Source organism: Phyllobates terribilis, unplaced genomic scaffold, assembly GCF_046119375.1.
Source record: "Phyllobates terribilis strain yellow unplaced genomic scaffold, ASM4611937v1 Scaffold_40__1_contigs__length_11209783, whole genome shotgun sequence".
NCBI lineage: Eukaryota > Metazoa > Chordata > Amphibia > Anura > Dendrobatidae > Phyllobates > Phyllobates terribilis.
In genome coordinates this window covers 6524248-6546585 of record NW_027362800.1, presented here as the reverse complement: position 1 = coordinate 6546585, position 22338 = coordinate 6524248, and the positions used below count along the sequence as shown (strand labels likewise).

General features: G+C 45.1%; 17 non-coding genes across 17 annotated transcripts; all 17 read left to right on the top strand.

The window, feature by feature from the left end:
• The first annotated feature begins 860 nt into the window (after positions 1-860).
• LOC141188647 (U2 spliceosomal RNA) lies at positions 861-1051 on the top strand. Its single transcript, XR_012262730.1, has one exon. It is a non-coding gene; the product is annotated as a U2 spliceosomal RNA (small nuclear RNA).
• Positions 1052-2171: 1120 nt separating this feature from the next.
• LOC141188645 (U2 spliceosomal RNA) lies at positions 2172-2362 on the top strand. The gene has a single exon (XR_012262728.1). It is a non-coding gene; the product is annotated as a U2 spliceosomal RNA (small nuclear RNA).
• Positions 2363-3483: 1121 nt separating this feature from the next.
• Positions 3484-3674, top strand: LOC141188644 (U2 spliceosomal RNA). The gene has a single exon (XR_012262727.1). It is a non-coding gene; the product is annotated as a U2 spliceosomal RNA (small nuclear RNA).
• A 1120-nt stretch (positions 3675-4794) lies between these two features.
• Positions 4795-4985, top strand: LOC141188643 (U2 spliceosomal RNA). Its single transcript, XR_012262726.1, has one exon. It is a non-coding gene; the product is annotated as a U2 spliceosomal RNA (small nuclear RNA).
• A 1120-nt stretch (positions 4986-6105) lies between these two features.
• Positions 6106-6296, top strand: LOC141188642 (U2 spliceosomal RNA). The gene has a single exon (XR_012262725.1). It is a non-coding gene; the product is annotated as a U2 spliceosomal RNA (small nuclear RNA).
• A 1122-nt stretch (positions 6297-7418) lies between these two features.
• On the top strand, positions 7419-7609 carry LOC141188641 (U2 spliceosomal RNA). Its single transcript, XR_012262724.1, has one exon. It is a non-coding gene; the product is annotated as a U2 spliceosomal RNA (small nuclear RNA).
• A 1121-nt stretch (positions 7610-8730) lies between these two features.
• Positions 8731-8921, top strand: LOC141184896 (U2 spliceosomal RNA). Its single transcript, XR_012259608.1, has one exon. It is a non-coding gene; the product is annotated as a U2 spliceosomal RNA (small nuclear RNA).
• A 1122-nt stretch (positions 8922-10043) lies between these two features.
• Positions 10044-10234, top strand: LOC141188640 (U2 spliceosomal RNA). Its single transcript, XR_012262723.1, has one exon. It is a non-coding gene; the product is annotated as a U2 spliceosomal RNA (small nuclear RNA).
• A 1119-nt stretch (positions 10235-11353) lies between these two features.
• On the top strand, positions 11354-11544 carry LOC141188639 (U2 spliceosomal RNA). The gene has a single exon (XR_012262722.1). It is a non-coding gene; the product is annotated as a U2 spliceosomal RNA (small nuclear RNA).
• Positions 11545-12664: 1120 nt separating this feature from the next.
• Positions 12665-12855, top strand: LOC141188638 (U2 spliceosomal RNA). The gene has a single exon (XR_012262720.1). It is a non-coding gene; the product is annotated as a U2 spliceosomal RNA (small nuclear RNA).
• Positions 12856-13975: 1120 nt separating this feature from the next.
• On the top strand, positions 13976-14166 carry LOC141188637 (U2 spliceosomal RNA). Its single transcript, XR_012262719.1, has one exon. It is a non-coding gene; the product is annotated as a U2 spliceosomal RNA (small nuclear RNA).
• A 1123-nt stretch (positions 14167-15289) lies between these two features.
• LOC141188636 (U2 spliceosomal RNA) lies at positions 15290-15480 on the top strand. The gene has a single exon (XR_012262718.1). It is a non-coding gene; the product is annotated as a U2 spliceosomal RNA (small nuclear RNA).
• A 1124-nt stretch (positions 15481-16604) lies between these two features.
• On the top strand, positions 16605-16795 carry LOC141191229 (U2 spliceosomal RNA). The gene has a single exon (XR_012265228.1). It is a non-coding gene; the product is annotated as a U2 spliceosomal RNA (small nuclear RNA).
• Positions 16796-17915: 1120 nt separating this feature from the next.
• Positions 17916-18106, top strand: LOC141191228 (U2 spliceosomal RNA). The gene has a single exon (XR_012265227.1). It is a non-coding gene; the product is annotated as a U2 spliceosomal RNA (small nuclear RNA).
• A 1126-nt stretch (positions 18107-19232) lies between these two features.
• On the top strand, positions 19233-19423 carry LOC141188634 (U2 spliceosomal RNA). Its single transcript, XR_012262716.1, has one exon. It is a non-coding gene; the product is annotated as a U2 spliceosomal RNA (small nuclear RNA).
• A 1121-nt stretch (positions 19424-20544) lies between these two features.
• On the top strand, positions 20545-20735 carry LOC141188633 (U2 spliceosomal RNA). Its single transcript, XR_012262715.1, has one exon. It is a non-coding gene; the product is annotated as a U2 spliceosomal RNA (small nuclear RNA).
• A 1122-nt stretch (positions 20736-21857) lies between these two features.
• Positions 21858-22048, top strand: LOC141188632 (U2 spliceosomal RNA). Its single transcript, XR_012262714.1, has one exon. It is a non-coding gene; the product is annotated as a U2 spliceosomal RNA (small nuclear RNA).
• The last annotated feature ends 290 nt before the right edge of the window (positions 22049-22338 follow it).

The window sequence follows — 22338 nt, the reverse complement described above, 5'->3', positions numbered from 1 at the left end:
ACATATTAGGCAAGCATTTTGGAGCTTTCACCTAAATAACTACAGGTGGTGAGATAAGCTGCACAATATAATTGACCTTTCAGTATATTGTTGCACACACACCATCTATTTAGCAAATGCCCTTGTTATCAACAGCAGCCTTTTAAACTCACCTGAGCTAACAGGTATGTGAGCTGGTTACTCTGCTGCGCTTAAAATTTCTTTTTTGGTTTGCTACAATGCCTTTTCTGAAACGTTGTCTCCCTCTGCTGGAACACTGACTTCTTTCATTTAATGCCTGCAGACTATAAAAGAGAAACCAACCCAAAAAGTTTGGTTGATTAGTCTGTGGCATTCTTTTAAACTGTTGCTTATGGCGGTCTCTGTGAGCTTCTCAGTGACATTCAGCCATCCAGGTATCCCGCCTGCAGTAGACGGAATGTGGCAATGGAACGCTGGCTGCGCGTGTCATAATAGGCTCTGAGCCTTTATATACCTGCGCACAGCAGCAGCCACCTTCAGTCTGCTGCTGGACAGCCAGCAGCAGCAGCAGCAGGAGAGGTAATTAATCAGCAACCCTCCTGCTAAGGGTAGACAGCTGCTCGTTCCACCCCCCCCCCCGCCTTAATTGGTTCTCCTCCCTTCCAACGGTGTTGAGGCGGGTGGGAACAGCCGGGGGTTGAGGGTACTGTGCTAAAAGAGGTGGAGTTATGCAGATCTAAAACGCGTGGATTGCAGCAGCAGCAAGCCGAAAAGTGCAGGCATGTGAGGGATCTAGAGGTTGACAGCATGTCTTCTTAACGGGAGTCCAGGTGGCCATCTCCACAAATGGACTTTTCAGAATCCTTGGGTGGCACCGTAGTCGGAAACCAATTCTGGTTATCGCTTCTCGGCCTTTTGGCTAAGATCAAGTGTAGTATCTGTTCTTATCAGTTTAATATCTGATACGTCCCCTATCTGGGGACCATATATTAAATGGATTTTTAGAACAGGGAGATGGAAAAAGAGCTTGCTCTGTCCACTCCACGCATTGACCTGGTATTGCAGTATCTCCAGGACCGGTGCACCCCTTCTTTAATGCAGTTTCTAAAATCAGAAAGAATTGAATTCAATGCTTTTTGTTCATTTTGCTTGTTTGTCGGATTTTGGGATGGACTCTTTGGCTTTGCTTTTCTTCTCCTCATTGGATTTTTCATGTTAAAAGTTGCAGAAGCCAGATGACAAGCTCATTTTGGTTCAACTTCAGCAACTGTGCATTGCATTGCCATGTAATGTAATGTAATGCAATGCTATCTATCTAGCTCTCCCTCTATACTTCCTTTTGGATAAACAGACATATTAGGCAAGCATTTTGGAGCTTTCACCTAAATAACTACAGGTGGTGAGATAAGCTGCACAATATAATTGACCTTTCAGTATATTGTTGCACACACACCATCTATTTAGCAAATGCCCTTGTTATCAACAGCAGCCTTTTAAACTCACCTGAGCTAACAGGTATGTGAGCTGGTTACTCTGCTGCGCTTAAAATTTCTTTTTTGGTTTGCTACAATGCCTTTTCTGAAACGTTGTCTCCCTCTGCTGGAACACTGACTTCTTTCATTTAATGCCTGCAGACTATAAAAGAGAAACCAACCCAAAAAGTTTGGTTGATTAGTCTGTGGCATTCTTTTAAACTGTTGCTTATGGCGGTCTCTGTGAGCTTCTCAGTGACATTCAGCCATCCAGGTATCCCGCCTGCAGTAGACGGAATGTGGCAATGGAACGCTGGCTGCGCGTGTCATAATAGGCTCTGAGCCTTTATATACCTGCGCACAGCAGCAGCCACCTTCAGTCTGCTGCTGGACAGCCAGCAGCAGCAGCAGCAGGAGAGGTAATTAATCAGCAACCCTCCTGCTAAGGGTAGACAGCTGCTCGTTCCACCCCCCCCCCGCCTTAACTGGTTCTCCTCCCTTCCAACGGTGTTGAGGCGGGTGGGAACAGCCGGGGGTTGAGGGTACTGTGCTAAAAGAGGTGGAGTTATGCAGATCTAAAACGCGTGGATTGCAGCAGCAGCAAGCCGAAAAGTGCAGGCATGTGAGGGATCTAGAGGTTGACAGCATGTCTTCTTAACGGGAGTCCAGGTGGCCATCTCCACAAATGGACTTTTCAGAATCCTTGGGTGGCACCGTAGTCGGAAACCAATTCTGGTTATCGCTTCTCGGCCTTTTGGCTAAGATCAAGTGTAGTATCTGTTCTTATCAGTTTAATATCTGATACGTCCCCTATCTGGGGACCATATATTAAATGGATTTTTAGAACAGGGAGATGGAAAAAGAGCTTGCTCTGTCCACTCCACGCATTGACCTGGTATTGCAGTATCTCCAGGACCGGTGCACCCCTTCTTTAATGCAGTTTCTAAAATCAGAAAGAATTGAATTCAATGCTTTTTGTTCATTTTGCTTGTTTGTCGGATTTTGGGATGGACTCTTTGGCTTTGCTTTTCTTCTCCTCATTGGATTTTTCATGTTAAAAGTTGCAGAAGTCAGATGACAAGCTCATTTTGGTTCAACTTCAGCAACTGTGCATTGCATTGCCATGTAATGTAATGTAATGCAATGCTATCTATCTAGCTCTCCCTCTATACTTCCTTTTGGATAAACAGACATATTAGGCAAGCATTTTGGAGCTTTCACTTAAATAACTACAGGTGGTGAGATAAGCTGCACAATATAATTGACCTTTCAGTATATTGTTGCACACACACCATCTATTTAGCAAATGCCCTTGTTATCAACAGCAGCCTTTTAAACTCACCTGAGCTAACAGGTATGTGAGCTGGTTACTCTGCTGCGCTTAAAATTTCTTTTTTGGTTTGCTACAATGCCTTTTCTGAAACGTTGTCTCCCTCTGCTGGAACACTGACTTCTTTCATTTAATGCCTGCAGACTATAAAAGAGAAACCAACCCAAAAAGTTTGGTTGATTAGTCTGTGGCATTCTTTTAAACTGTTGCTTATGGCGGTCTCTGTGAGCTTCTCAGTGACATTCAGCCATCCAGGTATCCCGCCTGCAGTAGACGGAATGTGGCAATGGAACGCTGGCTGCGCGTGTCATAATAGGCTCTGAGCCTTTATATACCTGCGCACAGCAGCAGCCACCTTCAGTCTGCTGCTGGACAGCCAGCAGCAGCAGCAGCAGGAGAGGTAATTAATCAGCAACCCTCCTGCTAAGGGTAGACAGCTGCTCGTTCCACCCCCCCCCCCGCCTTAATTGGTTCTCCTCCCTTCCAACGGTGTTGAGGTGGGTGGGAACAGCCGGGGGTTGAGGGTACTGTGCTAAAAGAGGTGGAGTTATGCAGATCTAAAACGCGTGGATTGCAGCAGCAGCAAGCCGAAAAGTGCAGGCATGTGAGGGATCTAGAGGTTGACAGCATGTCTTCTTAACGGGAGTCCAGGTGGCCATCTCCACAAATGGACTTTTCAGAATCCTTGGGTGGCACCGTAGTCGGAAACCAATTCTGGTTATCGCTTCTCGGCCTTTTGGCTAAGATCAAGTGTAGTATCTGTTCTTATCAGTTTAATATCTGATACGTCCCCTATCTGGGGACCATATATTAAATGGATTTTTAGAACAGGGAGATGGAAAAAGAGCTTGCTCTGTCCACTCCACGCATTGACCTGGTATTGCAGTATCTCCAGGACCGGTGCACCCCTTCTTTAATGCAGTTTCTAAAATCAGAAAGAATTGAATTCAATGCTTTTTGTTCATTTTGCTTGTTTGTCGGATTTTGGGATGGACTCTTTGGCTTTGCTTTTCTTCTCCTCATTGGATTTTTCATGTTAAAAGTTGCAGAAGCCAGATGACAAGCTCATTTTGGTTCAACTTCAGCAACTGTGCATTGCATTGCCATGTAATGTAATGTAATGCAATGCTATCTATCTAGCTCTCCCTCTATACTTCCTTTTGGATAAACAGACATATTAGGCAAGCATTTTGGAGCTTTCACCTAAATAACTACAGGTGGTGAGATAAGCTGCACAATATAATTGACCTTTCAGTATATTGTTGCACACACACCATCTATTTAGCAAATGCCCTTGTTATCAACAGCAGCCTTTTAAACTCACCTGAGCTAACAGGTATGTGAGCTGGTTACTCTGCTGCGCTTAAAATTTCTTTTTTGGTTTGCTACAATGCCTTTTCTGAAACGTTGTCTCCCTCTGCTGGAACACTGACTTCTTTCATTTAATGCCTGCAGACTATAAAAGAGAAACCAACCCAAAAAGTTTGGTTGATTAGTCTGTGGCATTCTTTTAAACTGTTGCTTATGGCGGTCTCTGTGAGCTTCTCAGTGACATTCAGCCATCCAGGTATCCCGCCTGCAGTAGACGGAATGTGGCAATGGAACGCTGGCTGCGCGTGTCATAATAGGCTCTGAGCCTTTATATACCTGCGCACAGCAGCAGCCACCTTCAGTCTGCTGCTGGACAGCCAGCAGCAGCAGCAGCAGGAGAGGTAATTAATCAGCAACCCTCCTGCTAAGGGTAGACAGCTGCTCGTTCCACCCCCCCCCCGCCTTAATTGGTTCTCCTCCCTTCCAACGGTGTTGAGGCGGGTGGGAACAGCCGGGGGTTGAGGGTACTGTGCTAAAAGAGGTGGAGTTATGCAGATCTAAAACGCGTGGATTGCAGCAGCAGCAAGCCGAAAAGTGCAGGCATGTGAGGGATCTAGAGGTTGACAGCATGTCTTCTTAACGGGAGTCCAGGTGGCCATCTCCACAAATGGACTTTTCAGAATCCTTGGGTGGCACCGTAGTCGGAAACCAATTCTGGTTATCGCTTCTCGGCCTTTTGGCTAAGATCAAGTGTAGTATCTGTTCTTATCAGTTTAATATCTGATACGTCCCCTATCTGGGGACCATATATTAAATGGATTTTTAGAACAGGGAGATGGAAAAAGAGCTTGCTCTGTCCACTCCACGCATTGACCTGGTATTGCAGTATCTCCAGGACCGGTGCACCCCTTCTTTAATGCAGTTTCTAAAATCAGAAAGAATTGAATTCAATGCTTTTTGTTCATTTTGCTTGCTTGTCGGATTTTGGGATGGACTCTTTGGCTTTGCTTTTCTTCTCCTCATTGGATTTTTCATGTTAAAAGTTGCAGAAGCCAGATGACAAGCTCATTTTGGTTCAACTTCAGCAACTGTGCATTGCATTGCCATGTAATGTAATGTAATGCAATGCTATCTATCTAGCTCTCCCTCTATACTTCCTTTTGGATAAACAGACATATTAGGCAAGCATTTTGGAGCTTTCACCTAAATAACTACAGGTGGTGAGATAAGCTGCACAATATAATTGACCTTTCAGTATATTGTTGCACACACACCATCTATTTAGCAAATGCCCTTGTTATCAACAGCAGCCTTTTAAACTCACCTGAGCTAACAGGTATGTGAGCTGGTTACTCTGCTGCGCTTAAAATTTCTTTTTTGGTTTGCTACAATGCCTTTTCTGAAACGTTGTCTCCCTCTGCTGGAACACTGACTTCTTTCATTTAATGCCTGCAGACTATAAAAGAGAAACCAACCCAAAAAGTTTGGTTGATTAGTCTGTGGCATTCTTTTAAACTGTTGCTTATGGCGGTCTCTGTGAGCTTCTCAGTGACATTCAGCCATCCAGGTATCCCGCCTGCAGTAGACGGAATGTGGCAATGGAACGCTGGCTGCGCGTGTCATAATAGGCTCTGAGCCTTTATATACCTGCGCACAGCAGCAGCCACCTTCAGTCTGCTGCTGGACAGCCAGCAGCAGCAGCAGCAGGAGAGGTAATTAATCAGCAACCCTCCTGCTAAGGGTAGACAGCTGCTCGTTCCACCCCCCCCCCGCCTTAATTGGTTCTCCTCCCTTCCAACGGTGTTGAGGCGGGTGGGAACAGCCGGGGGTTGAGGGTACTGTGCTAAAAGAGGTGGAGTTATGCAGATCTAAAACGCGTGGATTGCAGCAGCAGCAAGCCGAAAAGTGCAGGCATGTGAGGGATCTAGAGGTTGACAGCATGTCTTCTTAACGGGAGTCCAGGTGGCCATCTCCACAAATGGACTTTTCAGAATCCTTGGGTGGCACCGTAGTCGGAAACCAATTCTGGTTATCGCTTCTCGGCCTTTTGGCTAAGATCAAGTGTAGTATCTGTTCTTATCAGTTTAATATCTGATACGTCCCCTATCTGGGGACCATATATTAAATGGATTTTTAGAACAGGGAGATGGAAAAAGAGCTTGCTCTGTCCACTCCACGCATTGACCTGGTATTGCAGTATCTCCAGGACCGGTGCACCCCTTCTTTAATGCAGTTTCTAAAATCAGAAAGAATTGAATTCAATGCTTTTTGTTCATTTTGCTTGTTTGTCGGATTTTGGGATGGACTCTTTGGCTTTGCTTTTCTTCTCCTCATTGGATTTTTCATGTTAAAAGTTGCAGAAGCCAGATGACAAGCTCATTTTGGTTCAACTTCAGCAACTGTGCATTGCATTGCCCTGTAATGTAATGTAATGCGATGCTATCTATCTAGCTCTCCCTCTATACTTCCTTTTGGATAAACAGACATATTAGGCAAGCATTTTGGAGCTTTCACCTAAATAACTACAGGTGGTGAGATAAGCTGCACAATATAATTGACCTTTCAGTATATTGTTGCACACACACCATCTATTTAGCAAATGCCCTTGTTATCAACAGCAGCCTTTTAAACTCACCTGAGCTAACAGGTATGTGAGCTGGTTACTCTGCTGCGCTTAAAATTTCTTTTTTGGTTTGCTACAATGCCTTTTCTGAAACGTTGTCTCCCTCTGCTGGAACACTGACTTCTTTCATTTAATGCCTGCAGACTATAAAAGAGAAACCAACCCAAAATGTTTGGTTGATTAGTCTGTGGCATTCTTTTAAACTGTTGCTTATGGCGGTCTCTGTGAGCTTCTCAGTGACATTCAGCCATCCAGGTATCCCGCCTGCAGTAGACGGAATGTGGCAATGGAACGCTGGCTGCGCGTGTCATAATAGGCTCTGAGCCTTTATATACCTGCGCACAGCAGCAGCCACCTTCAGTCTGCTGCTGGACAGCCAGCAGCAGCAGCAGCAGGAGAGGTAATTAATCAGCAACCCTCCTGCTAAGGGTAGACAGCTGCTCGTTCCACCCCCCCACCCCGCCTTAATTGGTTCTCCTCCCTTCCAACGGTGTTGAGGCGGGTGGGAACAGCCGGGGGTTGAGGGTACTGTGCTAAAAGAGGTGGAGTTATGCAGATCTAAAACGCGTGGATTGCAGCAGCAGCAAGCCGAAAAGTGCAGGCATGTGAGGGATCTAGAGGTTGACAGCATGTCTTCTTAACGGGAGTCCAGGTGGCCATCTCCACAAATGGACTTTTCAGAATCCTTGGGTGGCACCGTAGTCGGAAACCAATTCTGGTTATCGCTTCTCGGCCTTTTGGCTAAGATCAAGTGTAGTATCTGTTCTTATCAGTTTAATATCTGATACGTCCCCTATCTGGGGACCATATATTAAATGGATTTTTAGAACAGGGAGATGGAAAAAGAGCTTGCTCTGTCCACTCCACGCATTGACCTGGTATTGCAGTATCTCCAGGACCGGTGCACCCCTTCTTTAATGCAGTTTCTAAAATCAGAAAGAATTGAATTCAATGCTTTTTGTTCATTTTGCTTGTTTGTCGGATTTTGGGATGGACTCTTTGGCTTTGCTTTTCTTCTCCTCATTGGATTTTTCATGTTAAAAGTTGCAGAAGCCAGATGACAAGCTCATTTTGGTTCAACTTCAGCAACTGTGCATTGCATTGCCATGTAATGTAATGTAATGCAATGCTATCTATCTAGCTCTCCCTCTATACTTCCTTTTGGATAAACAGACATATTAGGCAAGCATTTTGGAGCTTTCACCTAAATAACTACAGGTGGTGAGATAAGCTGCACAATATAATTGACCTTTCAGTATATTGTTGCACACACACCATCTATTTAGCAAATGCCCTTGTTATCAACAGCAGCCTTTTAAACTCACCTGAGCTAACAGGTATGTGAGCTGGTTACTCTGCTGCGCTTAAAATTTCTTTTTTGGTTTGCTACAATGCCTTTTCTGAAACGTTGTCTCCCTCTGCTGGAACACTGACTTCTTTCATTTAATGCCTGCAGACTATAAAAGAGAAACCAACCCAAAAAGTTTGGTTGATTAGTCTGTGGCATTCTTTTAAACTGTTGCTTATGGCGGTCTCTGTGAGCTTCTCAGTGACATTCAGCCATCCAGGTATCCCGCCTGCAGTAGACGGAATGTGGCAATGGAACGCTGGCTGCGCGTGTCATAATAGGCTCTGAGCCTTTATATACCTGCGCACAGCAGCAGCCACCTTCAGTCTGCTGCTGGACAGCCAGCAGCAGCAGCAGCAGGAGAGGTAATTAATCAGCAACCCTCCTGCTAAGGGTAGACAGCTGCTCGTTCCACCCCCCCCCCCGCCTTAATTGGTTCTCCTCCCTTCCAACGGTGTTGAGGCGGGTGGGAACAGCCGGGGGTTGAGGATACTGTGCTAAAAGAGGTGGAGTTATGCAGATCTAAAACGCGTGGATTGCAGCAGCAGCAAGCCGAAAAGTGCAGGCATGTGAGGGATCTAGAGGTTGACAGCATGTCTTCTTAACGGGAGTCCAGGTGGCCATCTCCACAAATGGACTTTTCAGAATCCTTGGGTGGCACCGTAGTCGGAAACCAATTCTGGTTATCGCTTCTCGGCCTTTTGGCTAAGATCAAGTGTAGTATCTGTTCTTATCAGTTTAATATCTGATACGTCCCCTATCTGGGGACCATATATTAAATGGATTTTTAGAACAGGGAGATGGAAAAAGAGCTTGCTCTGTCCACTCCACGCATTGACCTGGTATTGCAGTATCTCCAGAACCGGTGCACCCCTTCTTTAATGCAGTTTCTAAAATCAGAAAGAATTGAATTCAATGCTTTTTGTTCATTTTGCTTGTTTGTCGGATTTTGGGATGGACTCTTTGGCTTTGCTTTTCTTCTCCTCATTGGATTTTTCATGTTAAAAGTTGCAGAAGCCAGATGACAAGCTCATTTTGGTTCAACTTCAGCAACTGTGCATTGCATTGCCATGTAATGTAATGTAATGCAATGCTATCTATCTAGCTCTCCCTCTATACTTCCTTTTGGATAAACAGACATATTAGGCAAGCATTTTGGAGCTTTCACCTAAATAACTACAGGTGGTGAGATAAGCTGCACAATATAATTGACCTTTCAGTATATTGTTGCACACACACCATCTATTTAGCAAATGCCCTTGTTATCAACAGCAGCCTTTTAAACTCACCTGAGCTAACAGGTATGTGAGCTGGTTACTCTGCTGCGCTTAAAATTTCTTTTTTGGTTTGCTACAATGCCTTTTCTGAAACGTTGTCTCCCTCTGCTGGAACACTGACTTCTTTCATTTAATGCCTGCAGACTATAAAAGAGAAACCAACCCAAAAAGTTTGGTTGATTAGTCTGTGGCATTCTTTTAAACTGTTGCTTATGGCGGTCTCTGTGAGCTTCTCAGTGACATTCAGCCATCCAGGTATCCCGCCTGCAGTAGACGGAATGTGGCAATGGAACGCTGGCTGCGCGTGTCATAATAGGCTCTGAGCCTTTATATACCTGCGCACAGCAGCAGCCACCTTCAGTCTGCTGCTGGACAGCCAGCAGCAGCAGCAGCAGGAGAGGTAATTAATCAGCAACCCTCCTGCTAAGGGTAGACAGCTGCTCGTTCCACCCCCCCCCCCCGCCTTAATTGGTTCTCCTCCCTTCCAACGGTGTTGAGGCGGGTGGGAACAGCCGGGGGTTGAGGGTACTGTGCTAAAAGAGGTGGAGTTATGCAGATCTAAAACGCGTGGATTGCAGCAGCAGCAAGCCGAAAAGTGCAGGCATGTGAGGGATCTAGAGGTTGACAGCATGTCTTCTTAACGGGAGTCCAGGTGGCCATCTCCACAAATGGACTTTTCAGAATCCTTGGGTGGCACCGTAGTCGGAAACCAATTCTGGTTATCGCTTCTCGGCCTTTTGGCTAAGATCAAGTGTAGTATCTGTTCTTATCAGTTTAATATCTGATACGTCCCCTATCTGGGGACCATATATTAAATGGATTTTTAGAACAGGGAGATGGAAAAAGAGCTTGCTCTGTCCACTCCACGCATTGACCTGGTATTGCAGTATCTCCAGGACCGGTGCACCCCTTCTTTAATGCAGTTTCTAAAATCAGAAAGAATTGAATTCAATGCTTTTTGTTCATTTTGCTTGTTTGTCGGATTTTGGGATGGACTCTTTGGCTTTGCTTTTCTTCTCCTCATTGGATTTTTCATGTTAAAAGTTGCAGAAGCCAGATGACAAGCTCATTTTGGTTCAACTTCAGCAACTGTGCATTGCATTGCCATGTAATGTAATGTAATGCAATGCTATCTATCTAGCTCTCCCTCTATACTTCCTTTTGGATAAACAGACATATTAGGCAAGCATTTTGGAGCTTTCACCTAAATAACTACAGGTGGTGAGATAAGCTGCACAATATAATTGACCTTTCAGTATATTGTTGCACACACACCATCTATTTAGCAAATGCCCTTGTTATCAACAGCAGCCTTTTAAACTCACCTGAGCTAACAGGTATGTGAGCTGGTTACTCTGCTGCGCTTAAAATTTCTTTTTTGGTTTGCTACAATGCCTTTTCTGAAACGTTGTCTCCCTCTGCTGGAACACTGACTTCTTTCATTTAATGCCTGCAGACTATAAAAGAGAAACCAACCCAAAAAGTTTGGTTGATTAGTCTGTGGCATTCTTTTAAACTGTTGCTTATGGCGGTCTCTGTGAGCTTCTCAGTGACATTCAGCCATCCAGGTATCCCGCCTGCAGTAGACGGAATGTGGCAATGGAACGCTGGCTGCGCGTGTCATAATAGGCTCTGAGCCTTTATATACCTGCGCACAGCAGCAGCCACCTTCAGTCTGCTGCTGGACAGCCAGCAGCAGCAGCAGCAGGAGAGGTAATTAATCAGCAACCCTCCTGCTAAGGGTAGACAGCTGCTCGTTCCACCCCCCCCCGCCTTAATTGGTTCTCCTCCCTTCCAACGGTGTTGAGGCGGGTGGGAACAGCCGGGGGTTGAGGGTACTGTGCTAAAAGAGGTGGAGTTATGCAGATCTAAAACGCGTGGATTGCAGCAGCAGCAAGCCGAAAAGTGCAGGCATGTGAGGGATCTAGAGGTTGACAGCATGTCTTCTTAACGGGAGTCCAGGTGGCCATCTCCACAAATGGACTTTTCAGAATCCTTGGGTGGCACCGTAGTCGGAAACCAATTCTGGTTATCGCTTCTCGGCCTTTTGGCTAAGATCAAGTGTAGTATCTGTTCTTATCAGTTTAATATCTGATACGTCCCCTATCTGGGGACCATATATTAAATGGATTTTTAGAACAGGGAGATGGAAAAAGAGCTTGCTCTGTCCACTCCACGCATTGACCTGGTATTGCAGTATCTCCAGGACCGGTGCACCCCTTCTTTAATGCAGTTTCTAAAATCAGAAAGAATTGAATTCAATGCTTTTTGTTCATTTTGCTTGTTTGTCGGATTTTGGGATGGACTCTTTGGCTTTGCTTTTCTTCTCCTCATTGGATTTTTCATGTTAAAAGTTGCAGAAGCCAGATGACAAGCTCATTTTGGTTCAACTTCAGCAACTGTGCATTGCATTGCCATGTAATGTAATGTAATGCAATGCTATCTATCTAGCTCTCCCTCTATACTTCCTTTTGGATAAACAGACATATTAGGCAAGCATTTTGGAGCTTTCACCTAAATAACTACAGGTGGTGAGATAAGCTGCACAATATAATTGACCTTTCAGTATATTGTTGCACACACACCATCTATTTAGCAAATGCCCTTGTTATCAACAGCAGCCTTTTAAACTCACCTGAGCTAACAGGTATGTGAGCTGGTTACTCTGCTGCGCTTAAAATTTCTTTTTTGGTTTGCTACAATGCCTTTTCTGAAACGTTGTCTCCCTCTGCTGGAACACTGACTTCTTTCATTTAATGCCTGCAGACTATAAAAGAGAAACCAACCCAAAAAGTTTGGTTGATTAGTCTGTGGCATTCTTTTAAACTGTTGCTTATGGCGGTCTCTGTGAGCTTCTCAGTGACATTCAGCCATCCAGGTATCCCGCCTGCAGTAGACGGAATGTGGCAATGGAACGCTGGCTGCGCGTGTCATAATAGGCTCTGAGCCTTTATATACCTGCGCACAGCAGCAGCCACCTTCAGTCTGCTGCTGGACAGCCAGCAGCAGCAGCAGCAGGAGAGGTAATTAATCAGCAACCCTCCTGCTAAGGGTAGACAGCTGCTCGTTCCACCCCCCCCCCGCCTTAATTGGTTCTCCTCCCTTCCAACGGTGTTGAGGCGGGTGGGAACAGCCGGGGGTTGAGGGTACTGTGCTAAAAGAGGTGGAGTTATGCAGATCTAAAACGCGTGGATTGCAGCAGCAGCAAGCCGAAAAGTGCAGGCATGTGAGGGATCTAGAGGTTGACAGCATGTCTTCTTAACGGGAGTCCAGGTGGCCATCTCCACAAATGGACTTTTCAGAATCCTTGGGTGGCACCGTAGTCGGAAACCAATTCTGGTTATCGCTTCTCGGCCTTTTGGCTAAGATCAAGTGTAGTATCTGTTCTTATCAGTTTAATATCTGATACGTCCCCTATCTGGGGACCATATATTAAATGGATTTTTAGAACAGGGAGATGGAAAAAGAGCTTGCTCTGTCCACTCCACGCATTGACCTGGTATTGCAGTATCTCCAGGACCGGTGCACCCCTTCTTTAATGCAGTTTCTAAAATCAGAAAGAATTGAATTCAATGCTTTTTGTTCATTTTGCTTGTTTGTCGGATTTTGGGATGGACTCTTTGGCTTTGCTTTTCTTCTCCTCATTGGATTTTTCATGTTAAAAGTTGCAGAAGTCAGATGACAAGCTCATTTTGGTTCAACTTCAGCAACTGTGCATTGCATTGCCATGTAATGTAATGTAATGCAATGCTATCTATCTAGCTCTCCCTCTATACTTCCTTTTGGATAAACAGACATATTAGGCAAGCATTTTGGAGCTTTCACCTAAATAACTACAGGTGGTGAGATAAGCTGCACAATATAATTGACCTTTCAGTATATTGTTGCACACACACCATCTATTTAGCAAATGCCCTTGTTATCAACAGCAGCCTTTTAAACTCACCTGAGCTAACAGGTATGTGAGCTGGTTACTCTGCTGCGCTTAAAATTTCTTTTTTGGTTTGCTACAATGCCTTTTCTGAAACGTTGTCTCCCTCTGCTGGAACACTGACTTCTTTCATTTAATGCCTGCAGACTATAAAAGAGAAACCAACCCAAAAAGTTTGGTTGATTAGTCTGTGGCATTCTTTTAAACTGTTGCTTATGGCGGTCTCTGTGAGCTTCTCAGTGACATTCAGCCATCCAGGTATCCCGCCTGCAGTAGACGGAATGTGGCAATGGAACGCTGGCTGCGCGTGTCATAATAGGCTCTGAGCCTTTATATACCTGCGCACAGCAGCAGCCACCTTCAGTCTGCTGCTGGACAGCCAGCAGCAGCAGCAGCAGGAGAGGTAATTAATCAGCAACCCTCCTGCTAAGGGTAGACAGCTGCTCGTTCCACCCCCCCCCCGCCTTAATTGGTTCTCCTCCCTTCCAACGGTGTTGAGGCGGGTGGGAACAGCCGGGGGTTGAGGGTACTGTGCTAAAAGAGGTGGAGTTATGCAGATCTAAAACGCGTGGATTGCAGCAGCAGCAAGCCGAAAAGTGCAGGCATGTGAGGGATCTAGAGGTTGACAGCATGTCTTCTTAACGGGAGTCCAGGTGGCCATCTCCACAAATGGACTTTTCAGAATCCTTGGGTGGCACCGTAGTCGGAAACCAATTCTGGTTATCGCTTCTCGGCCTTTTGGCTAAGATCAAGTGTAGTATCTGTTCTTATCAGTTTAATATCTGATACGTCCCCTATCTGGGGACCATATATTAAATGGATTTTTAGAACAGGGAGATGGAAAAAGAGCTTGCTCTGTCCACTCCACGCATTGACCTGGTATTGCAGTATCTCCAGGACCGGTGCACCCCTTCTTTAATGCAGTTTCTAAAATCAGAAAGAATTGAATTCAATGCTTTTTGTTCATTTTGCTTGTTTGTCGGATTTTGGGATGGACTCTTTGGCTTTGCTTTTCTTCTCCTCATTGGATTTTTCATGTTAAAAGTTGCAGAAGCCAGATGACAAGCTCATTTTGGTTCAACTTCAGCAACTGTGCATTGCATTGCCATGTAATGTAATGTAATGCAATGCTATCTATCTAGCTCTCCCTCTATACTTCCTTTTGGATAAACAGACATATTAGGCAAGCATTTTGGAGCTTTCACCTAAATAACTACAGGTGGTGAGATAAGCTGCACAATATAATTGACCTTTCAGTATATTGTTGCACACACACCATCTATTTAGCAAATGCCCTTGTTATCAACAGCAGCCTTTTAAACTCACCTGAGCTAACAGGTATGTGAGCTGGTTACTCTGCTGCGCTTAAAATTTCTTTTTTGGTTTGCTACAATGCCTTTTCTGAAATGTTGTCTCCCTCTGCTGGAACACTGACTTCTTTCATTTAATGCCTGCAGACTATAAAAGAGAAACCAACCCAAAAAGTTTGGTTGATTAGTCTGTGGCATTCTTTTAAACTGTTGCTTATGGCGGTCTCTGTGAGCTTCTCAGTGACATTCAGCCATCCAGGTATCCCGCCTGCAGTAGACGGAATGTGGCAATGAAACGCTGGCTGCGCGTGTCATAATAGGCTCTGAGCCTTTATATACCTGCGCACAGCAGCAGCCACCTTCAGTCTGCTGCTGGACAGCCAGCAGCAGCAGCAGCAGGAGAGGTAATTAATCAGCAACCCTCCTGCTAAGGGTAGACAGCTGCTCGTTCCACCCCCCCCCCCCCGCCTTAATTGGTTCTCCTCCCTTCCAACGGTGTTGAGGCGGGTGGGAACAGCCGGGGGTTGAGGGTACTGTGCTAAAAGAGGTGGAGTTATGCAGATCTAAAACGCGTGGATTGCAGCAGCAGCAAGTCGAAAAGTGCAGGCATGTGAGGGATCTAGAGGTTGACAGCATGTCTTCTTAACGGGAGTCCAGGTGGCCATCTCCACAAATGGACTTTTCAGAATCCTTGGGTGGCACCGTAGTCGGAAACCAATTCTGGTTATCGCTTCTCGGCCTTTTGGCTAAGATCAAGTGTAGTATCTGTTCTTATCAGTTTAATATCTGATACGTCCCCTATCTGGGGACCATATATTAAATGGATTTTTAGAACAGGGAGATGGAAAAAGAGCTTGCTCTGTCCACTCCACGCATTGACCTGGTATTGCAGTATCTCCAGGACCGGTGCACCCCTTCTTTAATGCAGTTTCTAAAATCAGAAAGAATTGAATTCAATGCTTTTTGTTCATTTTGCTTGTTTGTCGGATTTTGGGATGGACTCTTTGGCTTTGCTTTTCTTCTCCTCATTGGATTTTTCATGTTAAAAGTTGCAGAAGCCAGATGACAAGCTCATTTTGGTTCAACTTCAGCAACTGTGCATTGCATTGCCATGTAATGTAATGTAATGCAATGCTATCTATCTAGCTCTCCCTCTATACTTCCTTTTGGATAAACAGACATATTAGGCAAGCATTTTGGAGCTTTCACCTAAATAACTACAGGTGGTGAGATAAGCTGCACAATATAATTGACCTTTCAGTATATTGTTGCACACACACCATCTATTTAGCAAATGCCCTTGTTATCAACAGCAGCCTTTTAAACTTACCTGAGCTAACAGGTTTGTGAGCTGGTTACTCTGCTGCGCTTAAAATTTCTTTTTTGGTTTGCTACAATGCCTTTTCTGAAACGTTGTCTCCCTCTGCTGGAACACTGACTTCTTTCATTTAATGCCTGCAGACTATAAAAGAGAAACCAACCCAAAAAGTTTGGTTGATTAGTCTGTGGCATTCTTTTAAACTGTTGCTTATGGCGGTCTCTGTGAGCTTCTCAGTGACATTCAGCCATCCAGGTATCCCGCCTGCAGTAGACGGAATGTGGCAATGGAACGCTGGCTGCGCGTGTCATAATAGGCTCTGAGCCTTTATATACCTGCGCACAGCAGCAGCCACCTTCAGTCTGCTGCTGGACAGCCAGCAGCAGCAGCAGCAGGAGAGGTAATTAATCAGCAACCCTCCTGCTAAGGGTAGACAGCTGCTCGTTCCACCCCCCCCCACCCCGCCTTAATTGGTTCTCCTCCCTTCCAACGGTGTTGAGGCGGGTGGGAACAGCCGGGGGTTGAGGGTACTGTGCTAAAAGAGGTGGAGTTATGCAGATCTAAAACGCGTGGATTGCAGCAGCAGCAAGCCGAAAAGTGCAGGCATGTGAGGGATCTAGAGGTTGACAGCATGTCTTCTTAACGGGAGTCCAGGTGGCCATCTCCACAAATGGACTTTTCAGAATCCTTGGGTGGCACCGTAGTCGGAAACCAATTCTGGTTATCGCTTCTCGGCCTTTTGGCTAAGATCAAGTGTAGTATCTGTTCTTATCAGTTTAATATCTGATACGTCCCCTATCTGGGGACCATATATTAAATGGATTTTTAGAGCAGGGAGATGGAAAAAGAGCTTGCTCTGTCCACTCCACGCATTGACCTGGTATTGCAGTATCTCCAGGACCGGTGCACCCCTTCTTTAATGCAGTTTCTAAAATCAGAAAGAATTGAATTCAATGCTTTTTGTTCATTTTGCTTGTTTGTCGGATTTTGGGATGGACTCTTTGGCTTTGCTTTTCTTCTCCTCATTGGATTTTTCAAGTTAAAAGTAGCAGAAGCCAGATGACAAGCTCATTTTGGTTCAACTTCAGCAACTGTGCATTGCATTGCCATGTAATGTAATGTAATGCAATGCTATCTATCTAGCTCTCCCTCTATACTTCCTTTTGGATAAACAGACATATTAGGCAAGCATTTTGGAGCTTTCACCTAAATAACTACAGGTGGTGAGATAAGCTGCACAATATAATTGACCTTTCAGTATATTGTTGCACACACACCATCTATTTAGCAAATGCCCTTGTTATCAACAGCAGCCTTTTAAACTCACCTGAGCTAACAGGTATGTGAGCTGGTTACTCTGCTGCGCTTAAAATTTCTTTTTTGGTTTGCTACAATGCCTTTTCTGAAACGTTGTCTCCCTCTGCTGGAACACTGACTTCTTTCATTTAATGCCTGCAGACTATAAAAGAGAAACCAACCCAAAAAGTTTGGTTGATTAGTCTGTGGCATTCTTTTAAACTGTTGCTTATGGCGGTCTCTGTGAGCTTCTCAGTGACATTCAGCCATCCAGGTATCCCGCCTGCAGTAGACGGAATGTGGCAATGGAACGCTGGCTGCGCGTGTCATAATAGGCTCTGAGCCTTTATATACCTGCGCACAGCAGCAGCCACCTTCAGTCTGCTGCTGGACAGCCAGCAGCAGCAGCAGCAGGAGAGGTAATTAATCAGCAACTCTCCTGCTAAGGGTAGACAGCTGCTCGTTCCACCCCCCCCCCACCTTAATTGGTTCTCCTCCCTTCCAACGGTGTTGAGGCGGGTGGGAACAGCCGGGGGTTGAGGGTACTGTGCTAAAAGAGGTGGAGTTATGCAGATCTAAAACGCGTGGATTGCAGCAGCAGCAAGCCGAAAAGTGCAGGCATGTGAGGGATCTAGAGGTTGACAGCATGTCTTCTTAACGGGAGTCCAGGTGGCCATCTCCACAAATGGACTTTTCAGAATCCTTGGGTGGCACCGTAGTCGGAAACCAATTCTGGTTATCGCTTCTCGGCCTTTTGGCTAAGATCAAGTGTAGTATCTGTTCTTATCAGTTTAATATCTGATACGTCCCCTATCTGGGGACCATATATTAAATGGATTTTTAGAGCAGGGAGATGGAAAAAGAGCTTGCTCTGTCCACTCCACGCATTGACCTGGTATTGCAGTATCTCCAGGACCGGTGCACCCCTTCTTTAATGCAGTTTCTAAAATCAGAAAGAATTGAATTCAATGCTTTTTGTTCATTTTGCTTGTTTGTCGGATTTTGGGATGGACTCTTTGGCTTTGCTTTTCTTCTCCTCATTGGATTTTTCAAGTTAAAAGTAGCAGAAGCCAGATGACAAGCTCATTTTGGTTCAACTTCAGCAACTGTGCATTGCATTGCCATGTAATGTAATGTAATGCAATGCTATCTATCTAGCTCTCCCTCTATACTTCCTTTTGGATAAACAGACATATTAGGCAAGCATTTTGGAGCTTTCACCTAAATAACTACAGGTGGTGAGATAAGCTGCACAATATAATTGACCTTTCAGTATATTGTTGCACACACACCATCTATTTAGCAAATGCCCTTGTTATCAACAGCAGCCTTTTAAACTCACCTGAGCTAACAGGTATGTGAGCTGGTTACTCTGCTGCGCTTAAAATTTCTTTTTTGGTTTGCTACAATGCCTTTTCTGAAACGTTGTCTCCCTCTGCTGGAACACTGACTTCTTTCATTTAATGCCTGCAGACTATAAAAGAGAAACCAACCCAAAAAGTTTGGTTGATTAGTCTGTGGCATTCTTTTAAACTGTTGCTTATGGCGGTCTCTGTGAGCTTCTCAGTGACATTCAGCCATCCAGGTATCCCGCCTGCAGTAGACGGAATGTGGCAATGGAACGCTGGCTGCGCGTGTCATAATAGGCTCTGAGCCTTTATATACCTGCGCACAGCAGCAGCCACCTTCAGTCTGCTGCTGGACAGCCAGCAGCAGCAGCAGCAGGAGAGGTAATTAATCAGCAACCCTCCTGCTAAGGGTAGACAGCTGCTCGTTCCACCCCCCCCCCCACCCCGCCTTAATTGGTTCTCCTCCCTTCCAACGGTGTTGAGGCGGGTGGGAACAGCCGGGGGTTGAGGGTACTGTGCTAAAAGAGGTGGAGTTATGCAGATCTAAAACGCGTGGATTGCAGCAGCAGCAAGCCGAAAAGTGCAGGCATGTGAGGGATCTAGAGGTTGACAGCATGTCTTCTTAACGGGAGTCCAGGTGGCCATCTCCACAAATGGACTTTTCAGAATCCTTGGGTGGCACCGTAGTCGGAAACCAATTCTGGTTATCGCTTCTCGGCCTTTTGGCTAAGATCAAGTGTAGTATCTGTTCTTATCAGTTTAATATCTGATACGTCCCCTATCTGGGGACCATATATTAAATGGATTTTTAGAACAGGGAGATGGAAAAAGAGCTTGCTCTGTCCACTCCACGCATTGACCTGGTATTGCAGTATCTCCAGGACCGGTGCACCCCTTCTTTAATGCAGTTTCTAAAATCAGAAAGAATTGAATTCAATGCTTTTTGTTCATTTTGCTTGTTTGTCGGATTTTGGGATGGACTCTTTGGCTTTGCTTTTCTTCTCCTCATTGGATTTTTCATGTTAAAAGTTGCAGAAGCCAGATGACAAGCTCATTTTGGTTCAACTTCAGCAACTGTGCATTGCATTGCCATGTAATGTAATGTAATGCAATGCTATCTATCTAGCTCTCCCTCTATACTTCCTTTTGGATAAACAGACATATTAGGCAAGCATTTTGGAGCTTTCACCTAAATAACTACAGGTGGTGAGATAAGCTGCACAATATAATTGACCTTTCAGTATATTGTTGCACACACACCATCTATTTAGCAAATGCCCTTGTTATCAACAGCAGCCTTTTAAACTCACCTGAGCTAACAGGTATGTGAGCTGGTTACTCTGCTGCGCTTAAAATTTCTTTTTTGGTTTGCTACAATGCCTTTTCTGAAACGTTGTCTCCCTCTGCTGGAACACTGACTTCTTTCATTTAATGCCTGCAGACTATAAAAGAGAAACCAACCCAAAAAGTTTGGTTGATTAGTCTGTGGCATTCTTTTAAACTGTTGCTTATGGCGGTCTCTGTGAGCTTCTCAGTGACATTCAGCCATCCAGGTATCCCGCCTGCAGTAGACGGAATGTGGCAATGGAACGCTGGCTGCGCGTGTCATAATAGGCTCTGAGCCTTTATATACCTGCGCACAGCAGCAGCCACCTTCAGTCTGCTGCTGGACAGCCAGCAGCAGCAGCAGCAGGAGAGGTAATTAATCAGCAACTCTCCTGCTAAGGGTAGACAGCTGCTCGTTCCACCCCCCCCCCCGCCTTAATTGGTTCTCCTCCCTTCCAACGGTGTTGAGGCGGGTGGGAACAGCCGGGGGTTGAGGGTACTGTGCTAAAAGAGGTGGAGTTATGCAGATCTAAAACGCGTGGATTGCAGCAGCAGCAAGCCGAAAAGTGCAGGCATGTGAGGGATCTAGAGGTTGACAGCATGTCTTCTTAACGGGAGTCCAGGTGGCCATCTCCACAAATTGACTTTTCAGAATCCTTGGGTGGCACCGTAGTCGGAAACCAATTCTGGTTATCGCTTCTCGGCCTTTTGGCTAAGATCAAGTGTAGTATCTGTTCTTATCAGTTTAATATCTGATACGTCCCCTATCTGGGGACCATATATTAAATGGATTTTTAGAACAGGGAGATGGAAAAAGAGCTTGCTCTGTCCACTCCACGCATTGACCTGGTATTGCAGTATCTCCAGGACCGGTGCACCCCTTCTTTAATGCAGTTTCTAAAATCAGAAAGAATTGAATTCAATGCTTTTTGTTCATTTTGCTTGTTTGTCGGATTTTGGGATGGACTCTTTGGCTTTGCTTTTCTTCTCCTCATTGGATTTTTCATGTTAAAAGTTGCAGAAGCCAGATGACAAGCTCATTTTGGTTCAACTTCAGCAACTGTGCATTGCATTGCCATGTAATGTAATGTAATGCAATGCTATCTATCTAGCTCTCCCTCTATACTTCCTTTTGGATAAACAGACATATTAGGCAAGCATTTTGGAGCTTTCACCTAAATAACTACAGGTGGTGAGATAAGCTGCACAATATAATTGACCTTTCAGTATATTGTTGCACACACACCATCTATTTAGCAAATGCCCTTGTTATCAACAGCAGCCTTTTAAACTCACCTGAGCTAACAGGTATGTGAGCTGGTTACTCTGCTGCGCTTAAAATTTCTTTTTTGGTTTGCTACAATGCCTTTTCTGAAACGTTGTCTCCCTCTGCTGGAACACTGACTTCTTTCATTTAATGCCTGCAGACTATAAAAGAGAAACCAACCCAAAAAGTTTGGTTGATTAGTCTGTGGCATTCTTTTAAACTGTTGCTTATGGCGGTCTCTGTGAGCTTCTCAGTGACATTCAGCCATCCAGGTATCCCGCCTGCAGTAGACGGAATGTGGCAATGGAACGCTGGCTGCGCGTGTCATAATAGGCTCTGAGCCTTTATATACCTGCGCACAGCAGCAGCCACCTTCAGTCTGCTGCTGGACAGCCAGCAGCAGCAGCAGCAGGAGAGGTAATTAATCAGCAACTCTCCTGCTAAGGGTAGACAGCTGCTCGTTCCACCCCCCCCCCCCGCCTTAATTGGTTCTCCTCCCTTCCAACGGTGTTGAGGCGGGTGGGAACAGCCGGGGGTTGAGGGTACTGTGCTAAAAGAGGTGGAGTTATGCAGATCTAAAACGCGTGGATTGCAGCAGCAGCAAGCCGAAAAGTGCAGGCATGTGAGGGATCTAGAGGTTGACAGCATGTCTTCTTAACGGGAGTCCAGGTGGCCATCTCCACAAATTGACTTTTCAGAATCCTTGGGTGGCACCGTAGTCGGAAACCAATTCTGGTTATCGCTTCTCGGCCTTTTGGCTAAGATCAAGTGTAGTATCTGTTCTTATCAGTTTAATATCTGATACGTCCCCTATCTGGGGACCATATATTAAATGGATTTTTAGAACAGGGAGATGGAAAAAGAGCTTGCTCTGTCCACTCCACGCATTGACCTGGTATTGCAGTATCTCCAGGACCGGTGCACCCCTTCTTTAATGCAGTTTCTAAAATCAGAAAGAATTGAATTCAATGCTTTTTGTTCATTTTGCTTGTTTGTCGGATTTTGGGATGGACTCTTTGGCTTTGCTTTTCTTCTCCTCATTGGATTTTTCATGTTAAAAGTTGCAGAAGCCAGATGACAAGCTCATTTTGGTTCAACTTCAGCAACTGTGCATTGCATTGCCATGTAATGTAATGTAATGCAATGCTATCTATCTAGCTCTCCCTCTATACTTCCTTTTGGATAAACAGACATATTAGGCAAGCATTTTGGAGCTTTC